Genomic DNA, 13,885 nt, shown 5'->3' with positions numbered 1-13,885 from the left:
CATCAGCTACTATTCATAACACTCTCGTGCTCTCTCCATCACAGTGACGGTGCTGCTGTCAACACAAATAATTATTAACTTCCGTCACAGAAATGGATGTTAATGACATGATTTTTATCCACAAGGACAATTCTTTCCAATTCTTCAAAAAAATACAGTTATATTTACTTCTGCGTCCTGCATGTCTTGTGTTGAAAAATTTGCCGATCACCCTGTGACACACACACACACACACACACACACACACACAGACACACAGACACGAGGAAGTTAACCAGCTTCGGCTGCTGCTGATTGGTTGGCAGACACCTCTGTTTCTATTGGCCCTCAGTCTCCATGTTTCTGATCCTGGACCTGCTGAGATGTCCCAGGCCATTGTTGGCTTTGATCCTCATACATTTAACTTTGTCCTGAGCGGGCGGGAGTGCAAAGTTGTACCATCTGAAACGGCTGAAGAGTGCTCACTGCAGCGGGTGGGCGGAGGTGCAAAGTGACGCTTTGTAGGCAAAAAAAGAGCACCGCCACAAGTGCGCATTGTGCCAGGAAGGGCTCTCGGACGTGAAACAGTGGAGGGTTATCGCTTCTCGGCCTTTTGGCTAAGATCAAGTGTAGTATCTGTTCTTATCAGTTTAATATCTGATACGTCCTCTATATGAGGACTACATATTAAATGGATTTTTAGGCACAGGGGTTGAAAAAGGGGCTTGCTCCGTTCACTCCACGCATCGACCCGGTACTGCAGTGCCGCCGGGAACGGTGCACTCTTCCCAACTCTTGTGAAATAACAAAACCAGCGGTACTTGGTGGTAGTTTCAGGGAGCCATTGTATTCTGACTTCTAAAATGGAACTATAATCTTTAGAAAAGACGCAGTTTATGAGCACGTCGTGGGATTGAGCTTCCCTGGTTTCTCTGTATGACCATGAACACCAAACTACACACAGAGAACAGAGGAGCTTGACAGACACACACTAAGTTATCTGAGAGTCCCATTTTCAGCTGCAGAGAACAATCACATCAGGGAAGTCGACGTGCAGGCTCAACATCAGCCTCTCAAGCCAACTCTCTGGTAAAATAGGGGCAACGTATGGTTCCAGCACCTATGTAACACATATTTGTCACAGGGACTGTGGCTTACGGCCACACCGCCCTGAACACGCCCGATCTCGTCTGAACTCGGAAGCCAAGCAGGGTCGGGCCTGGTTAGTACTTGGATGGGAGACCACTTGGGAATACCAGGTGCTGTAAGCATTTTTCTCTCTTCTCTCTTCTCTCTGCATGTCTTTTGTTGAAACATCTGTTGATCACCCTGTGATCCATCTTGCTGATCCTGGATCTGCTAAGGTGTCCCAGGTCATGGTTGCCTTTGATCCTCATACATTTAACTTTGTCCTGACAAAGGAGCAGTTCCAAAAAGTCAAACAGGGACTGCCTTTGCATTTGACGCAGTCAAACTGCATGCGCCTGGAGAAGCCAAAAGGCTTACAGCACCTGGTATTCCCAGGCGGTCTCCCCATCCAAGTACTAACCAGGCCCGACTCTGCTTAGCTTCTGAGATAAAACTCTGGCTTTTAGTCTGCGAAAAGAGAGTGAAAGTGAACTCCACTTTGAGATGGCTCTGGGATTGGGCCGACTGGGAGAATTGCTTGAAAAAAACCTCTACACCCAATGAGCGGTCAGAACAAAGCCTCAAGACCCCTAGTCTTTTGCACAGAGTAAAAGACAAAGCAGCCATTGAATAGGGCCCGATTGTTCCTACCTGGTCGGCCGAGGAGCCAGCGTCTCAACCAAGCAAAGCTCACCGTGGGGAAGGTGGCTATGCCAACTAGCCTGATGCACTGCTCCCGCAGTGTCAAATACTCGTACTCTGGTTTCTCTTCATAACGTACAAGTCTTTCGCCTTTTACTAAAGACTTCCGTGGAGAGCAGCATTAATGAGTTGTTTCTATTTTTGGAAGGCTTTACCTTTGCGGGTGAAGCCCATTCTGTCTGTGCAAAGGAAATCTTCTTGCTGTGCCAAGTGACTTCTCGGAGTAGAGTCACCTTATTTCTTGAGACCGTGCCCATGTTCAAAGCTGGAGCGCTAAATTGTTGTTGTTTGAATGGTGCTCAGTGGAGCGGGCGGGAGTGCAAAGTTGTACCATCTGAAACGGCTGAAGAGTGCTCACTGCAGCGGGTGGGCGGAGGTGCAAAGTGACGCTTTGTAGGCAAAAAAAGAGCACCGCCACAAGTGCGCATTGTGCCAGGAAGGGCTCTCGGACGTGAAACAGTGGAGGGTTATCGCTTCTCGGCCTTTTGGCTAAGATCAAGTGTAGTATCTGTTCTTATCAGTTTAATATCTGATACGTCCTCTATATGAGGACTACATATTAAATGGATTTTTAGGCACAGGGGTTGAAAAAGGGGCTTGCTCCGTTCACTCCACGCATCGACCCGGTACTGCAGTGCCGCCGGGAACGGTGCACTCTTCCCAACTCTTGTGAAATAACAAAACCAGCGGTACTTGGTGGTAGTTTCAGGGAGCCATTGTATTCTGACTTCTAAAATGGAACTATAATCTTTAGAAAAGACGCAGTTTATGAGCACGTCGTGGGATTGAGCTTCCCTGGTTTCTCTGTATGACCATGAACACCAAACTACACACAGAGAACAGAGGAGCTTGACAGACACACACTAAGTTATCTGAGAGTCCCATTTTCAGCTGCAGAGAACAATCACATCAGGGAAGTCGACGTGCAGGCTCAACATCAGCCTCTCAAGCCAACTCTCTGGTAAAATAGGGGCAACGTATGGTTCCAGCACCTATGTAACACATATTTGTCACAGGGACTGTGGCTTACGGCCACACCGCCCTGAACACGCCCGATCTCGTCCGAACTCGGAAGCCAAGCAGGGTCGGGCCTGGTTAGTACTTGGATGGGAGACCACTTGGGAATACCAGGTGCTGTAAGCATTTTTCTCTCTTCTCTCTGCATGTCTTTTGTTGAAACATCTGTTGATCACCCTGTGATCCATCTTGCTGATCCTGGATCTGCTAAGGTGTCCCAGGTCATGGTTGCCTTTGATCCTCATACATTTAACTTTGTCCTGACAAAGGAGCAGTTCCAAAAAGTCAAACAGGGACTGCCTTTGCATTTGACGCAGTCAAACTGCATGCGCCTGGAGAAGCCAAAAGGCTTACAGCACCTGGTATTCCCAGGCGGTCTCCCCATCCAAGTACTAACCAGGCCCGACTCTGCTTAGCTTCTGAGATAAAACTCTGGCTTTTAGTCTGCGAAAAGAGAGTGAAAGTGAACTCCACTTTGAGATGGCTCTGGGATTGGGCCGACTGGGAGAATTGCTTGAAAAAAACCTCTACACCCAATGAGCGGTCAGAACAAAGCCTCAAGACCCCTAGTCTTTTGCACAGAGTAAAAGACAAAGCAGCCATTGAATAGGGCCCGATTGTTCCTACCTGGTCGGCCGAGGAGCCAGCGTCTCAACCAAGCAAAGCTCACCGTGGGGAAGGTGGCTATGCCAACTAGCCTGATGCACTGCTCCCGCAGTGTCAAATACTCGTACTCTGGTTTCTCTTCATAACGTACAAGTCTTTTGCCTTTTACTAAAGACTTCCGTGGAGAGCAGCATTAATGAGTTGTTTCTATTTTTGGAAGGCTTTACCTTTGCGGGTGAAGCCCATTCTGTCTGTGCAAAGGAAATCTTCTTGCTGTGCCAAGTGACTTCTCGGAGTAGAGTCACCTTATTTCTTGAGACCGTGCCCATGTTCAAAGCTGGAGCGCTAAATTGTTGTTGTTTGAATGGTGCTCAGTGGAGCGGGCGGGAGTGCAAAGTTGTACCATCTGAAACGGCTGAAGAGTGCTCACTGCAGCGGGTGGGCGGAGGTGCAAAGTGACGCTTTGTAGGCAAAAAAAGAGCACCGCCACAAGTGCGCATTGTGCCAGGAAGGGCTCTCGGACGTGAAACAGTGGAGGGTTATCGCTTCTCGGCCTTTTGGCTAAGATCAAGTGTAGTATCTGTTCTTATCAGTTTAATATCTGATACGTCCTCTATATGAGGACTACATATTAAATGGATTTTTAGGCACAGGGGTTGAAAAAGGGGCTTGCTCCGTTCACTCCACGCATCGACCCGGTACTGCAGTGCCGCCGGGAACGGTGCACTCTTCCCAACTCTTGTGAAATAACAAAACCAGCGGTACTTGGTGGTAGTTTCAGGGAGCCATTGTATTCTGACTTCTAAAATGGAACTATAATCTTTAGAAAAGACGCAGTTTATGAGCACGTCGTGGGATTGAGCTTCCCTGGTTTCTCTGTATGACCATGAACACCAAACTACACACAGAGAACAGAGGAGCTTGACAGACACACACTAAGTTATCTGAGAGTCCCATTTTCAGCTGCAGAGAACAATCACATCAGGGAAGTCGACGTGCAGGCTCAACATCAGCCTCTCAAGCCAACTCTCTGGTAAAATAGGGGCAACGTATGGTTCCAGCACCTATGTAACACATATTTGTCACAGGGACTGTGGCTTACGGCCACACCGCCCTGAACACGCCCGATCTCGTCCGAACTCGGAAGCCAAGCAGGGTCGGGCCTGGTTAGTACTTGGATGGGAGACCACTTGGGAATACCAGGTGCTGTAAGCATTTTTCTCTCTTCTCTCTGCATGTCTTTTGTTGAAACATCTGTTGATCACCCTGTGATCCATCTTGCTGATCCTGGATCTGCTAAGGTGTCCCAGGTCATGGTTGCCTTTGATCCTCATACATTTAACTTTGTCCTGACAAAGGAGCAGTTCCAAAAAGTCAAACAGGGACTGCCTTTGCATTTGACGCAGTCAAACTGCATGCGCCTGGAGAAGCCAAAAGGCTTACAGCACCTGGTATTCCCAGGCGGTCTCCCCATCCAAGTACTAACCAGGCCCGACTCTGCTTAGCTTCTGAGATAAAACTCTGGCTTTTAGTCTGCGAAAAGAGAGTGAAAGTGAACTCCACTTTGAGATGGCTCTGGGATTGGGCCGACTGGGAGAATTGCTTGAAAAAAACCTCTACACCCAATGAGCGGTCAGAACAAAGCCTCAAGACCCCTAGTCTTTTGCACAGAGTAAAAGACAAAGCAGCCATTGAATAGGGCCCGATTGTTCCTACCTGGTCGGCCGAGGAGCCAGCGTCTCAACCAAGCAAAGCTCACCGTGGGGAAGGTGGCTATGCCAACTAGCCTGATGCACTGCTCCCGCAGTGTCAAATACTCGTACTCTGGTTTCTCTTCATAACGTACAAGTCTTTCGCCTTTTACTAAAGACTTCCGTGGAGAGCAGCATTAATGAGTTGTTTCTATTTTTGGAAGGCTTTACCTTTGCGGGTGAAGCCCATTCTGTCTGTGCAAAGGAAATCTTCTTGCTGTGCCAAGTGACTTCTCGGAGTAGAGTCACCTTATTTCTTGAGACCGTGCCCATGTTCAAAGCTGGAGCGCTAAATTGTTGTTGTTTGAATGGTGCTCAGTGGAGCGGGCGGGAGTGCAAAGTTGTACCATCTGAAACGGCTGAAGAGTGCTCACTGCAGCGGGTGGGCGGAGGTGCAAAGTGACGCTTTGTAGGCAAAAAAAGAGCACCGCCACAAGTGCGCATTGTGCCAGGAAGGGCTCTCGGACGTGAAACAGTGGAGGGTTATCGCTTCTCGGCCTTTTGGCTAAGATCAAGTGTAGTATCTGTTCTTATCAGTTTAATATCTGATACGTCCTCTATATGAGGACTACATATTAAATGGATTTTTAGGCACAGGGGTTGAAAAAGGGGCTTGCTCCGTTCACTCCACGCATCGACCCGGTACTGCAGTGCCGCCGGGAACGGTGCACTCTTCCCAACTCTTGTGAAATAACAAAACCAGCGGTACTTGGTGGTAGTTTCAGGGAGCCGTTGTATTCTGACTTCTAAAATGGAACTATAATCTTTAGAAAAGACGCAGTTTATGAGCACGTCGTGGGATTGAGCTTCCCTGGTTTCTCTGTATGACCATGAACACCAAACTACACACAGAGAACAGAGGAGCTTGACAGACACACACTAAGTTATCTGAGAGTCCCATTTTCAGCTGCAGAGAACAATCACATCAGGGAAGTCGACGTGCAGGCTCAACATCAGCCTCTCAAGCCAACTCTCTGGTAAAATAGGGGCAACGTATGGTTCCAGCACCTATGTAACACATATTTGTCACAGGGACTGTGGCTTACGGCCACACCGCCCTGAACACGCCCGATCTCGTCCGAACTCGGAAGCCAAGCAGGGTCGGGCCTGGTTAGTACTTGGATGGGAGACCACTTGGGAATACCAGGTGCTGTAAGCATTTTTCTCTCTTCTCTTCTCTCTGCATGTCTTTTGTTGAAACATCTGTTGATCACCCTGTGATCCATCTTGCTGATCCTGGATCTGCTAAGGTGTCCCAGGTCATGGTTGCCTTTGATCCTCATACATTTAACTTTGTCCTGACAAAGGAGCAGTTCCAAAAAGTCAAACAGGGACTGCCTTTGCATTTGACGCAGTCAAACTGCATGCGCCTGGAGAAGCCAAAAGGCTTACAGCACCTGGTATTCCCAGGCGGTCTCCCCATCCAAGTACTAACCAGGCCCGACTCTGCTTAGCTTCTGAGATAAAACTCTGGCTTTTAGTCTGCGAAAAGAGAGTGAAAGTGAACTCCACTTTGAGATGGCTCTGGGATTGGGCCGACTGGGAGAATTGCTTGAAAAAAACCTCTACACCCAATGAGCGGTCAGAACAAAGCCTCAAGACCCCTAGTCTTTTGCACAGAGTAAAAGACAAAGCAGCCATTGAATAGGGCCCGATTGTTCCTACCTGGTCGGCCGAGGAGCCAGCGTCTCAACCAAGCAAAGCTCACCGTGGGGAAGGTGGCTATGCCAACTAGCCTGATGCACTGCTCCCGCAGTGTCAAATACTCGTACTCTGGTTTCTCTTCATAACGTACAAGTCTTTCGCCTTTTACTAAAGACTTCCGTGGAGAGCAGCATTAATGAGTTGTTTCTATTTTTGGAAGGCTTTACCTTTGCGGGTGAAGCCCATTCTGTCTGTGCAAAGGAAATCTTCTTGCTGTGCCAAGTGACTTCTCGGAGTAGAGTCACCTTATTTCTTGAGACCGTGCCCATGTTCAAAGCTGGAGCGCTAAATTGTTGTTGTTTGAATGGTGCTCAGTGGAGCGGGCGGGAGTGCAAAGTTGTACCATCTGAAACGGCTGAAGAGTGCTCACTGCAGCGGGTGGGCGGAGGTGCAAAGTGACGCTTTGTAGGCAAAAAAAGAGCACCGCCACAAGTGCGCATTGTGCCAGGAAGGGCTCTCGGACGTGAAACAGTGGAGGGTTATCGCTTCTCGGCCTTTTGGCTAAGATCAAGTGTAGTATCTGTTCTTATCAGTTTAATATCTGATACGTCCTCTATATGAGGACTACATATTAAATGGATTTTTAGGCACAGGGGTTGAAAAAGGGGCTTGCTCCGTTCACTCCACGCATCGACCCGGTACTGCAGTGCCGCCGGGAACGGTGCACTCTTCCCAACTCTTGTGAAATAACAAAACCAGCGGTACTTGGTGGTAGTTTCAGGGAGCCATTGTATTCTGACTTCTAAAATGGAACTATAATCTTTAGAAAAGACGCAGTTTATGAGCACGTCGTGGGATTGAGCTTCCCTGGTTTCTCTGTATGACCATGAACACCAAACTACACACAGAGAACAGAGGAGCTTGACAGACACACACTAAGTTATCTGAGAGTCCCATTTTCAGCTGCAGAGAACAATCACATCAGGGAAGTCGACGTGCAGGCTCAACATCAGCCTCTCAAGCCAACTCTCTGGTAAAATAGGGGCAACGTATGGTTCCAGCACCTATGTAACACATATTTGTCACAGGGACTGTGGCTTACGGCCACACCGCCCTGAACACGCCCGATCTCGTCCGAACTCGGAAGCCAAGCAGGGTCGGGCCTGGTTAGTACTTGGATGGGAGACCACTTGGGAATACCAGGTGCTGTAAGCATTTTTCTCTCTTCTCTCTGCATGTCTTTTGTTGAAACATCTGTTGATCACCCTGTGATCCATCTTGCTGATCCTGGATCTGCTAAGATGTCCCAGGTCATGGTTGCCTTTGATCCTCATACATTTAACTTTGTCCTGACAAAGGAGCAGTTCCAAAAAGTCAAACAGGGACTGCCTTTGCATTTGACGCAGTCAAACTGCATGCGCCTGGAGAAGCCAAAAGGCTTACAGCACCTGGTATTCCCAGGCGGTCTCCCCATCCAAGTACTAACCAGGCCCGACTCTGCTTAGCTTCTGAGATAAAACTCTGGCTTTTAGTCTGCGAAAAGAGAGTGAAAGTGAACTCCACTTTGAGATGGCTCTGGGATTGGGCCGACTGGGAGAATTGCTTGAAAAAAACCTCTACACCCAATGAGCGGTCAGAACAAAGCCTCAAGACCCCTAGTCTTTTGCACAGAGTAAAAGACAAAGCAGCCATTGAATAGGGGCCGATTGTTCCTACCTGGTCGGCCGAGGAGCCAGCGTCTCAACCAAGCAAAGCTCACCGTGGGGAAGGTGGCTATGCCAACTAGCCTGATGCACTGCTCCCGCAGTGTCAAATACTCGTACTCTGGTTTCTCTTCATAACGTACAAGTCTTTTGCCTTTTACTAAAGACTTCCGTGGAGAGCAGCATTAATGAGTTGTTTCTATTTTTGGAAGGCTTTACCTTTGCGGGTGAAGCCCATTCTGTCTGTGCAAAGGAAATCTTCTTGCTGTGCCAAGTGACTTCTCGGAGTAGAGTCACCTTATTTCTTGAGACCGTGCCCATGTTCAAAGCTGGAGCGCTAAATTGTTGTTGTTTGAATGGTGCTCAGTGGAGCGGGCGGGAGTGCAAAGTTGTACCATCTGAAACGGCTGAAGAGTGCTCACTGCAGCGGGTGGGCGGAGGTGCAAAGTGACGCTTTGTAGGCAAAAAAAGAGCACCGCCACAAGTGCGCATTGTGCCAGGAAGGGCTCTCGGACGTGAAACAGTGGAGGGTTATCGCTTCTCGGCCTTTTGGCTAAGATCAAGTGTAGTATCTGTTCTTATCAGTTTAATATCTGATACGTCCTCTATATGAGGACTACATATTAAATGGATTTTTAGGCACAGGGGTTGAAAAAGGGGCTTGCTCCGTTCACTCCACGCATCGACCCGGTACTGCAGTGCCGCCGGGAACGGTGCACTCTTCCCAACTCTTGTGAAATAACAAAACCAGCGGTACTTGGTGGTAGTTTCAGGGAGCCATTGTATTCTGACTTCTAAAATGGAACTATAATCTTTAGAAAAGACGCAGTTTATGAGCACGTCGTGGGATTGAGCTTCCCTGGTTTCTCTGTATGACCATGAACACCAAACTACACACAGAGAACAGAGGAGCTTGACAGACACACACTAAGTTATCTGAGAGTCCCATTTTCAGCTGCAGAGAACAATCACATCAGGGAAGTCGACGTGCAGGCTCAACATCAGCCTCTCAAGCCAACTCTCTGGTAAAATAGGGGCAACGTATGGTTCCAGCACCTATGTAACACATATTTGTCACAGGGACTGTGGCTTACGGCCACACCGCCCTGAACACGCCCGATCTCGTCCGAACTCGGAAGCCAAGCAGGGTCGGGCCTGGTTAGTACTTGGATGGGAGACCACTTGGGAATACCAGGTGCTGTAAGCATTTTTCTCTCTTCTCTCTGCATGTCTTTTGTTGAAACATCTGTTGATCACCCTGTGATCCATCTTGCTGATCCTGGATCTGCTAAGGTGTCCCAGGTCATGGTTGCCTTTGATCCTCATACATTTAACTTTGTCCTGACAAAGGAGCAGTTCCAAAAAGTCAAACAGGGACTGCCTTTGCATTTGACGCAGTCAAACTGCATGCGCCTGGAGAAGCCAAAAGGCTTACAGCACCTGGTATTCCCAGGCGGTCTCCCCATCCAAGTACTAACCAGGCCCGACTCTGCTTAGCTTCTGAGATAAAACTCTGGCTTTTAGTCTGCGAAAAGAGAGTGAAAGTGAACTCCACTTTGAGATGGCTCTGGGATTGGGCCGACTGGGAGAATTGCTTGAAAAAAACCTCTACACCCAATGAGCGGTCAGAACAAAGCCTCAAGACCCCTAGTCTTTTGCACAGAGTAAAAGACAAAGCAGCCATTGAATAGGGCCCGATTGTTCCTACCTGGTCGGCCGAGGAGCCAGCGTCTCAACCAAGCAAAGCTCACCGTGGGGAAGGTGGCTATGCCAACTAGCCTGATGCACTGCTCCCGCAGTGTCAAATACTCGTACTCTGGTTTCTCTTCATAACGTACAAGTCTTTTGCCTTTTACTAAAGACTTCCGTGGAGAGCAGCATTAATGAGTTGTTTCTATTTTTGGAAGGCTTTACCTTTGCGGGTGAAGCCCATTCTGTCTGTGCAAAGGAAATCTTCTTGCTGTGCCAAGTGACTTCTCGGAGTAGAGTCACCTTATTTCTTGAGACCGTGCCCATGTTCAAAGCTGGAGCGCTAAATTGTTGTTGTTTGAATGGTGCTCAGTGGAGCGGGCGGGAGTGCAAAGTTGTACCATCTGAAACGGCTGAAGAGTGCTCACTGCAGCGGGTGGGCGGAGGTGCAAAGTGACGCTTTGTAGGCAAAAAAAGAGCACCGCCACAAGTGCGCATTGTGCCAGGAAGGGCTCTCGGACGTGAAACAGTGGAGGGTTATCGCTTCTCGGCCTTTTGGCTAAGATCAAGTGTAGTATCTGTTCTTATCAGTTTAATATCTGATACGTCCTCTATATGAGGACTACATATTAAATGGATTTTTAGGCACAGGGGTTGAAAAAGGGGCTTGCTCCGTTCACTCCACGCATCGACCCGGTACTGCAGTGCCGCCGGGAACGGTGCACTCTTCCCAACTCTTGTGAAATAACAAAACCAGCGGTACTTGGTGGTAGTTTCAGGGAGCCATTGTATTCTGACTTCTAAAATGGAACTATAATCTTTAGAAAAGACGCAGTTTATGAGCACGTCGTGGGATTGAGCTTCCCTGGTTTCTCTGTATGACCATGAACACCAAACTACACACAGAGAACAGAGGAGCTTGACAGACACACACTAAGTTATCTGAGAGTCCCATTTTCAGCTGCAGAGAACAATCACATCAGGGAAGTCGACGTGCAGGCTCAACATCAGCCTCTCAAGCCAACTCTCTGGTAAAATAGGGGCAACGTATGGTTCCAGCACCTATGTAACACATATTTGTCACAGGGACTGTGGCTTACGGCCACACCGCCCTGAACACGCCCGATCTCGTCCGAACTCGGAAGCCAAGCAGGGTCGGGCCTGGTTAGTACTTGGATGGGAGACCACTTGGGAATACCAGGTGCTGTAAGCATTTTTCTCTCTTCTCTCTGCATGTCTTTTGTTGAAACATCTGTTGATCACCCTGTGATCCATCTTGCTGATCCTGGATCTGCTAAGGTGTCCCAGGTCATGGTTGCCTTTGATCCTCATACATTTAACTTTGTCCTGACAAAGGAGCAGTTCCAAAAAGTCAAACAGGGACTGCCTTTGCATTTGACGCAGTCAAACTGCATGCGCCTGGAGAAGCCAAAAGGCTTACAGCACCTGGTATTCCCAGGCGGTCTCCCCATCCAAGTACTAACCAGGCCCGACTCTGCTTAGCTTCTGAGATAAAACTCTGGCTTTTAGTCTGCGAAAAGAGAGTGAAAGTGAACTCCACTTTGAGATGGCTCTGGGATTGGGCCGACTGGGAGAATTGCTTGAAAAAAACCTCTACACCCAATGAGCGGTCAGAACAAAGCCTCAAGACCCCTAGTCTTTTGCACAGAGTAAAAGACAAAGCAGCCATTGAATAGGGCCCGATTGTTCCTACCTGGTCGGCCGAGGAGCCAGCGTCTCAACCAAGCAAAGCTCACCGTGGGGAAGGTGGCTATGCCAACTAGCCTGATGCACTGCTCCCGCAGTGTCAAATACTCGTACTCTGGTTTCTCTTCATAACGTACAAGTCTTTTGCCTTTTACTAAAGACTTCCGTGGAGAGCAGCATTAATGAGTTGTTTCTATTTTTGGAAGGCTTTACCTTTGCGGGTGAAGCCCATTCTGTCTGTGCAAAGGAAATCTTCTTGCTGTGCCAAGTGACTTCTCGGAGTAGAGTCACCTTATTTCTTGAGACCGTGCCCATGTTCAAAGCTGGAGCGCTAAATTGTTGTTGTTTGAATGGTGCTCAGTGGAGCGGGCGGGAGTGCAAAGTTGTACCATCTGAAACGGCTGAAGAGTGCTCACTGCAGCGGGTGGGCGGAGGTGCAAAGTGACGCTTTGTAGGCAAAAAAAGAGCACCGCCACAAGTGCGCATTGTGCCAGGAAGGGCTCTCGGACGTGAAACAGTGGAGGGTTATCGCTTCTCGGCCTTTTGGCTAAGATCAAGTGTAGTATCTGTTCTTATCAGTTTAATATCTGATACGTCCTCTATATGAGGACTACATATTAAATGGATTTTTAGGCACAGGGGTTGAAAAAGGGGCTTGCTCCGTTCACTCCACGCATCGACCCGGTACTGCAGTGCCGCCGGGAACGGTGCACTCTTCCCAACTCTTGTGAAATAACAAAACCAGCGGTACTTGGTGGTAGTTTCAGGGAGCCATTGTATTCTGACTTCTAAAATGGAACTATAATCTTTAGAAAAGACGCAGTTTATGAGCACGTCGTGGGATTGAGCTTCCCTGGTTTCTCTGTATGACCATGAACACCAAACTACACACAGAGAACAGAGGAGCTTGACAGACACACACTAAGTTATCTGAGAGTCCCATTTTCAGCTGCAGAGAACAATCACATCAGGGAAGTCGACGTGCAGGCTCAACATCAGCCTCTCAAGCCAACTCTCTGGTAAAATAGGGGCAACGTATGGTTCCAGCACCTATGTAACACATATTTGTCACAGGGACTGTGGCTTACGGCCACACCGCCCTGAACACGCCCGATCTCGTCCGAACTCGGAAGCCAAGCAGGGTCGGGCCTGGTTAGTACTTGGATGGGAGACCACTTGGGAATACCAGGTGCTGTAAGCATTTTTCTCTCTTCTCTCTGCATGTCTTTTGTTGAAACATCTGTTGATCACCCTGTGATCCATCTTGCTGATCCTGGATCTGCTAAGGTGTCCCAGGTCATGGTTGCCTTTGATCCTCATACATTTAACTTTGTCCTGACAAAGGAGCAGTTCCAAAAAGTCAAACAGGGACTGCCTTTGCATTTGACGCAGTCAAACTGCATGCGCCTGGAGAAGCCAAAAGGCTTACAGCACCTGGTATTCCCAGGCGGTCTCCCCATCCAAGTACTAACCAGGCCCGACTCTGCTTAGCTTCTGAGATAAAACTCTGGCTTTTAGTCTGCGAAAAGAGAGTGAAAGTGAACTCCACTTTGAGATGGCTCTGGGATTGGGCCGACTGGGAGAATTGCTTGAAAAAAACCTCTACACCCAATGAGCGGTCAGAACAAAGCCTCAAGACCCCTAGTCTTTTGCACAGAGTAAAAGACAAAGCAGCCATTGAATAGGGCCCGATTGTTCCTACCTGGTCGGCCGAGGAGCCAGCGTCTCAACCAAGCAAAGCTCACCGTGGGGAAGGTGGCTATGCCAACTAGCCTGATGCACTGCTCCCGCAGTGTCAAATACTCGTACTCTGGTTTCTCTTCATAACGTACAAGTCTTTTGCCTTTTACTAAAGACTTCCGTGGAGAGCAGCATTAATGAGTTGTTTCTATTTTTGGAAGGCTTTACCTTTGCGGGTGAAGCCCATTCTGTCTGTGCAAAGGAAATCTTCTTGCTGTG

General features: G+C 48.5%; 24 non-coding genes across 24 annotated transcripts; all 24 read left to right on the top strand.

Moving 5' to 3' along the window:
• The first annotated feature begins 576 nt into the window (after positions 1-576).
• LOC142368079 (U2 spliceosomal RNA) lies at positions 577-767 on the top strand. The gene has a single exon (XR_012767248.1). It is a non-coding gene; the product is annotated as a U2 spliceosomal RNA (small nuclear RNA).
• A 364-nt stretch (positions 768-1,131) lies between these two features.
• LOC142374561 (5S ribosomal RNA) lies at positions 1,132-1,250 on the top strand. The gene has a single exon (XR_012768744.1). It is a non-coding gene; the product is annotated as a 5S ribosomal RNA (ribosomal RNA).
• A 611-nt stretch (positions 1,251-1,861) lies between these two features.
• LOC142373636 (U5 spliceosomal RNA) lies at positions 1,862-1,974 on the top strand. Its single transcript, XR_012768543.1, has one exon. It is a non-coding gene; the product is annotated as a U5 spliceosomal RNA (small nuclear RNA).
• Positions 1,975-2,278: 304 nt separating this feature from the next.
• Positions 2,279-2,469, top strand: LOC142368072 (U2 spliceosomal RNA). The gene has a single exon (XR_012767243.1). It is a non-coding gene; the product is annotated as a U2 spliceosomal RNA (small nuclear RNA).
• Positions 2,470-2,833: 364 nt separating this feature from the next.
• On the top strand, positions 2,834-2,952 carry LOC142401480 (5S ribosomal RNA). The gene has a single exon (XR_012773137.1). It is a non-coding gene; the product is annotated as a 5S ribosomal RNA (ribosomal RNA).
• A 604-nt stretch (positions 2,953-3,556) lies between these two features.
• LOC142374016 (U5 spliceosomal RNA) lies at positions 3,557-3,669 on the top strand. The gene has a single exon (XR_012768625.1). It is a non-coding gene; the product is annotated as a U5 spliceosomal RNA (small nuclear RNA).
• A 304-nt stretch (positions 3,670-3,973) lies between these two features.
• Positions 3,974-4,164, top strand: LOC142368068 (U2 spliceosomal RNA). Its single transcript, XR_012767240.1, has one exon. It is a non-coding gene; the product is annotated as a U2 spliceosomal RNA (small nuclear RNA).
• A 364-nt stretch (positions 4,165-4,528) lies between these two features.
• LOC142401472 (5S ribosomal RNA) lies at positions 4,529-4,647 on the top strand. The gene has a single exon (XR_012773133.1). It is a non-coding gene; the product is annotated as a 5S ribosomal RNA (ribosomal RNA).
• Positions 4,648-5,251: 604 nt separating this feature from the next.
• Positions 5,252-5,364, top strand: LOC142373630 (U5 spliceosomal RNA). The gene has a single exon (XR_012768542.1). It is a non-coding gene; the product is annotated as a U5 spliceosomal RNA (small nuclear RNA).
• A 304-nt stretch (positions 5,365-5,668) lies between these two features.
• On the top strand, positions 5,669-5,859 carry LOC142368061 (U2 spliceosomal RNA). Its single transcript, XR_012767238.1, has one exon. It is a non-coding gene; the product is annotated as a U2 spliceosomal RNA (small nuclear RNA).
• A 364-nt stretch (positions 5,860-6,223) lies between these two features.
• Positions 6,224-6,342, top strand: LOC142401468 (5S ribosomal RNA). The gene has a single exon (XR_012773132.1). It is a non-coding gene; the product is annotated as a 5S ribosomal RNA (ribosomal RNA).
• A 609-nt stretch (positions 6,343-6,951) lies between these two features.
• Positions 6,952-7,064, top strand: LOC142373625 (U5 spliceosomal RNA). The gene has a single exon (XR_012768540.1). It is a non-coding gene; the product is annotated as a U5 spliceosomal RNA (small nuclear RNA).
• Positions 7,065-7,368: 304 nt separating this feature from the next.
• LOC142368054 (U2 spliceosomal RNA) lies at positions 7,369-7,559 on the top strand. The gene has a single exon (XR_012767235.1). It is a non-coding gene; the product is annotated as a U2 spliceosomal RNA (small nuclear RNA).
• Positions 7,560-7,923: 364 nt separating this feature from the next.
• On the top strand, positions 7,924-8,042 carry LOC142401461 (5S ribosomal RNA). The gene has a single exon (XR_012773129.1). It is a non-coding gene; the product is annotated as a 5S ribosomal RNA (ribosomal RNA).
• Positions 8,043-8,646: 604 nt separating this feature from the next.
• LOC142374011 (U5 spliceosomal RNA) lies at positions 8,647-8,759 on the top strand. The gene has a single exon (XR_012768624.1). It is a non-coding gene; the product is annotated as a U5 spliceosomal RNA (small nuclear RNA).
• Positions 8,760-9,063: 304 nt separating this feature from the next.
• On the top strand, positions 9,064-9,254 carry LOC142368049 (U2 spliceosomal RNA). The gene has a single exon (XR_012767234.1). It is a non-coding gene; the product is annotated as a U2 spliceosomal RNA (small nuclear RNA).
• Positions 9,255-9,618: 364 nt separating this feature from the next.
• Positions 9,619-9,737, top strand: LOC142401459 (5S ribosomal RNA). The gene has a single exon (XR_012773128.1). It is a non-coding gene; the product is annotated as a 5S ribosomal RNA (ribosomal RNA).
• Positions 9,738-10,341: 604 nt separating this feature from the next.
• Positions 10,342-10,454, top strand: LOC142373998 (U5 spliceosomal RNA). The gene has a single exon (XR_012768622.1). It is a non-coding gene; the product is annotated as a U5 spliceosomal RNA (small nuclear RNA).
• A 304-nt stretch (positions 10,455-10,758) lies between these two features.
• On the top strand, positions 10,759-10,949 carry LOC142368044 (U2 spliceosomal RNA). Its single transcript, XR_012767233.1, has one exon. It is a non-coding gene; the product is annotated as a U2 spliceosomal RNA (small nuclear RNA).
• Positions 10,950-11,313: 364 nt separating this feature from the next.
• Positions 11,314-11,432, top strand: LOC142401457 (5S ribosomal RNA). Its single transcript, XR_012773127.1, has one exon. It is a non-coding gene; the product is annotated as a 5S ribosomal RNA (ribosomal RNA).
• A 604-nt stretch (positions 11,433-12,036) lies between these two features.
• LOC142373992 (U5 spliceosomal RNA) lies at positions 12,037-12,149 on the top strand. Its single transcript, XR_012768617.1, has one exon. It is a non-coding gene; the product is annotated as a U5 spliceosomal RNA (small nuclear RNA).
• Positions 12,150-12,453: 304 nt separating this feature from the next.
• Positions 12,454-12,644, top strand: LOC142368038 (U2 spliceosomal RNA). The gene has a single exon (XR_012767232.1). It is a non-coding gene; the product is annotated as a U2 spliceosomal RNA (small nuclear RNA).
• A 364-nt stretch (positions 12,645-13,008) lies between these two features.
• On the top strand, positions 13,009-13,127 carry LOC142401452 (5S ribosomal RNA). Its single transcript, XR_012773126.1, has one exon. It is a non-coding gene; the product is annotated as a 5S ribosomal RNA (ribosomal RNA).
• A 604-nt stretch (positions 13,128-13,731) lies between these two features.
• On the top strand, positions 13,732-13,844 carry LOC142373985 (U5 spliceosomal RNA). Its single transcript, XR_012768616.1, has one exon. It is a non-coding gene; the product is annotated as a U5 spliceosomal RNA (small nuclear RNA).
• The last annotated feature ends 41 nt before the right edge of the window (positions 13,845-13,885 follow it).

Source organism: Odontesthes bonariensis, chromosome 2 (genome assembly GCF_027942865.1).
Source record: "Odontesthes bonariensis isolate fOdoBon6 chromosome 2, fOdoBon6.hap1, whole genome shotgun sequence".
NCBI lineage: Eukaryota > Metazoa > Chordata > Actinopteri > Atheriniformes > Atherinopsidae > Odontesthes > Odontesthes bonariensis.
This window is presented reverse-complemented; position numbering and strand designations above follow the sequence as displayed.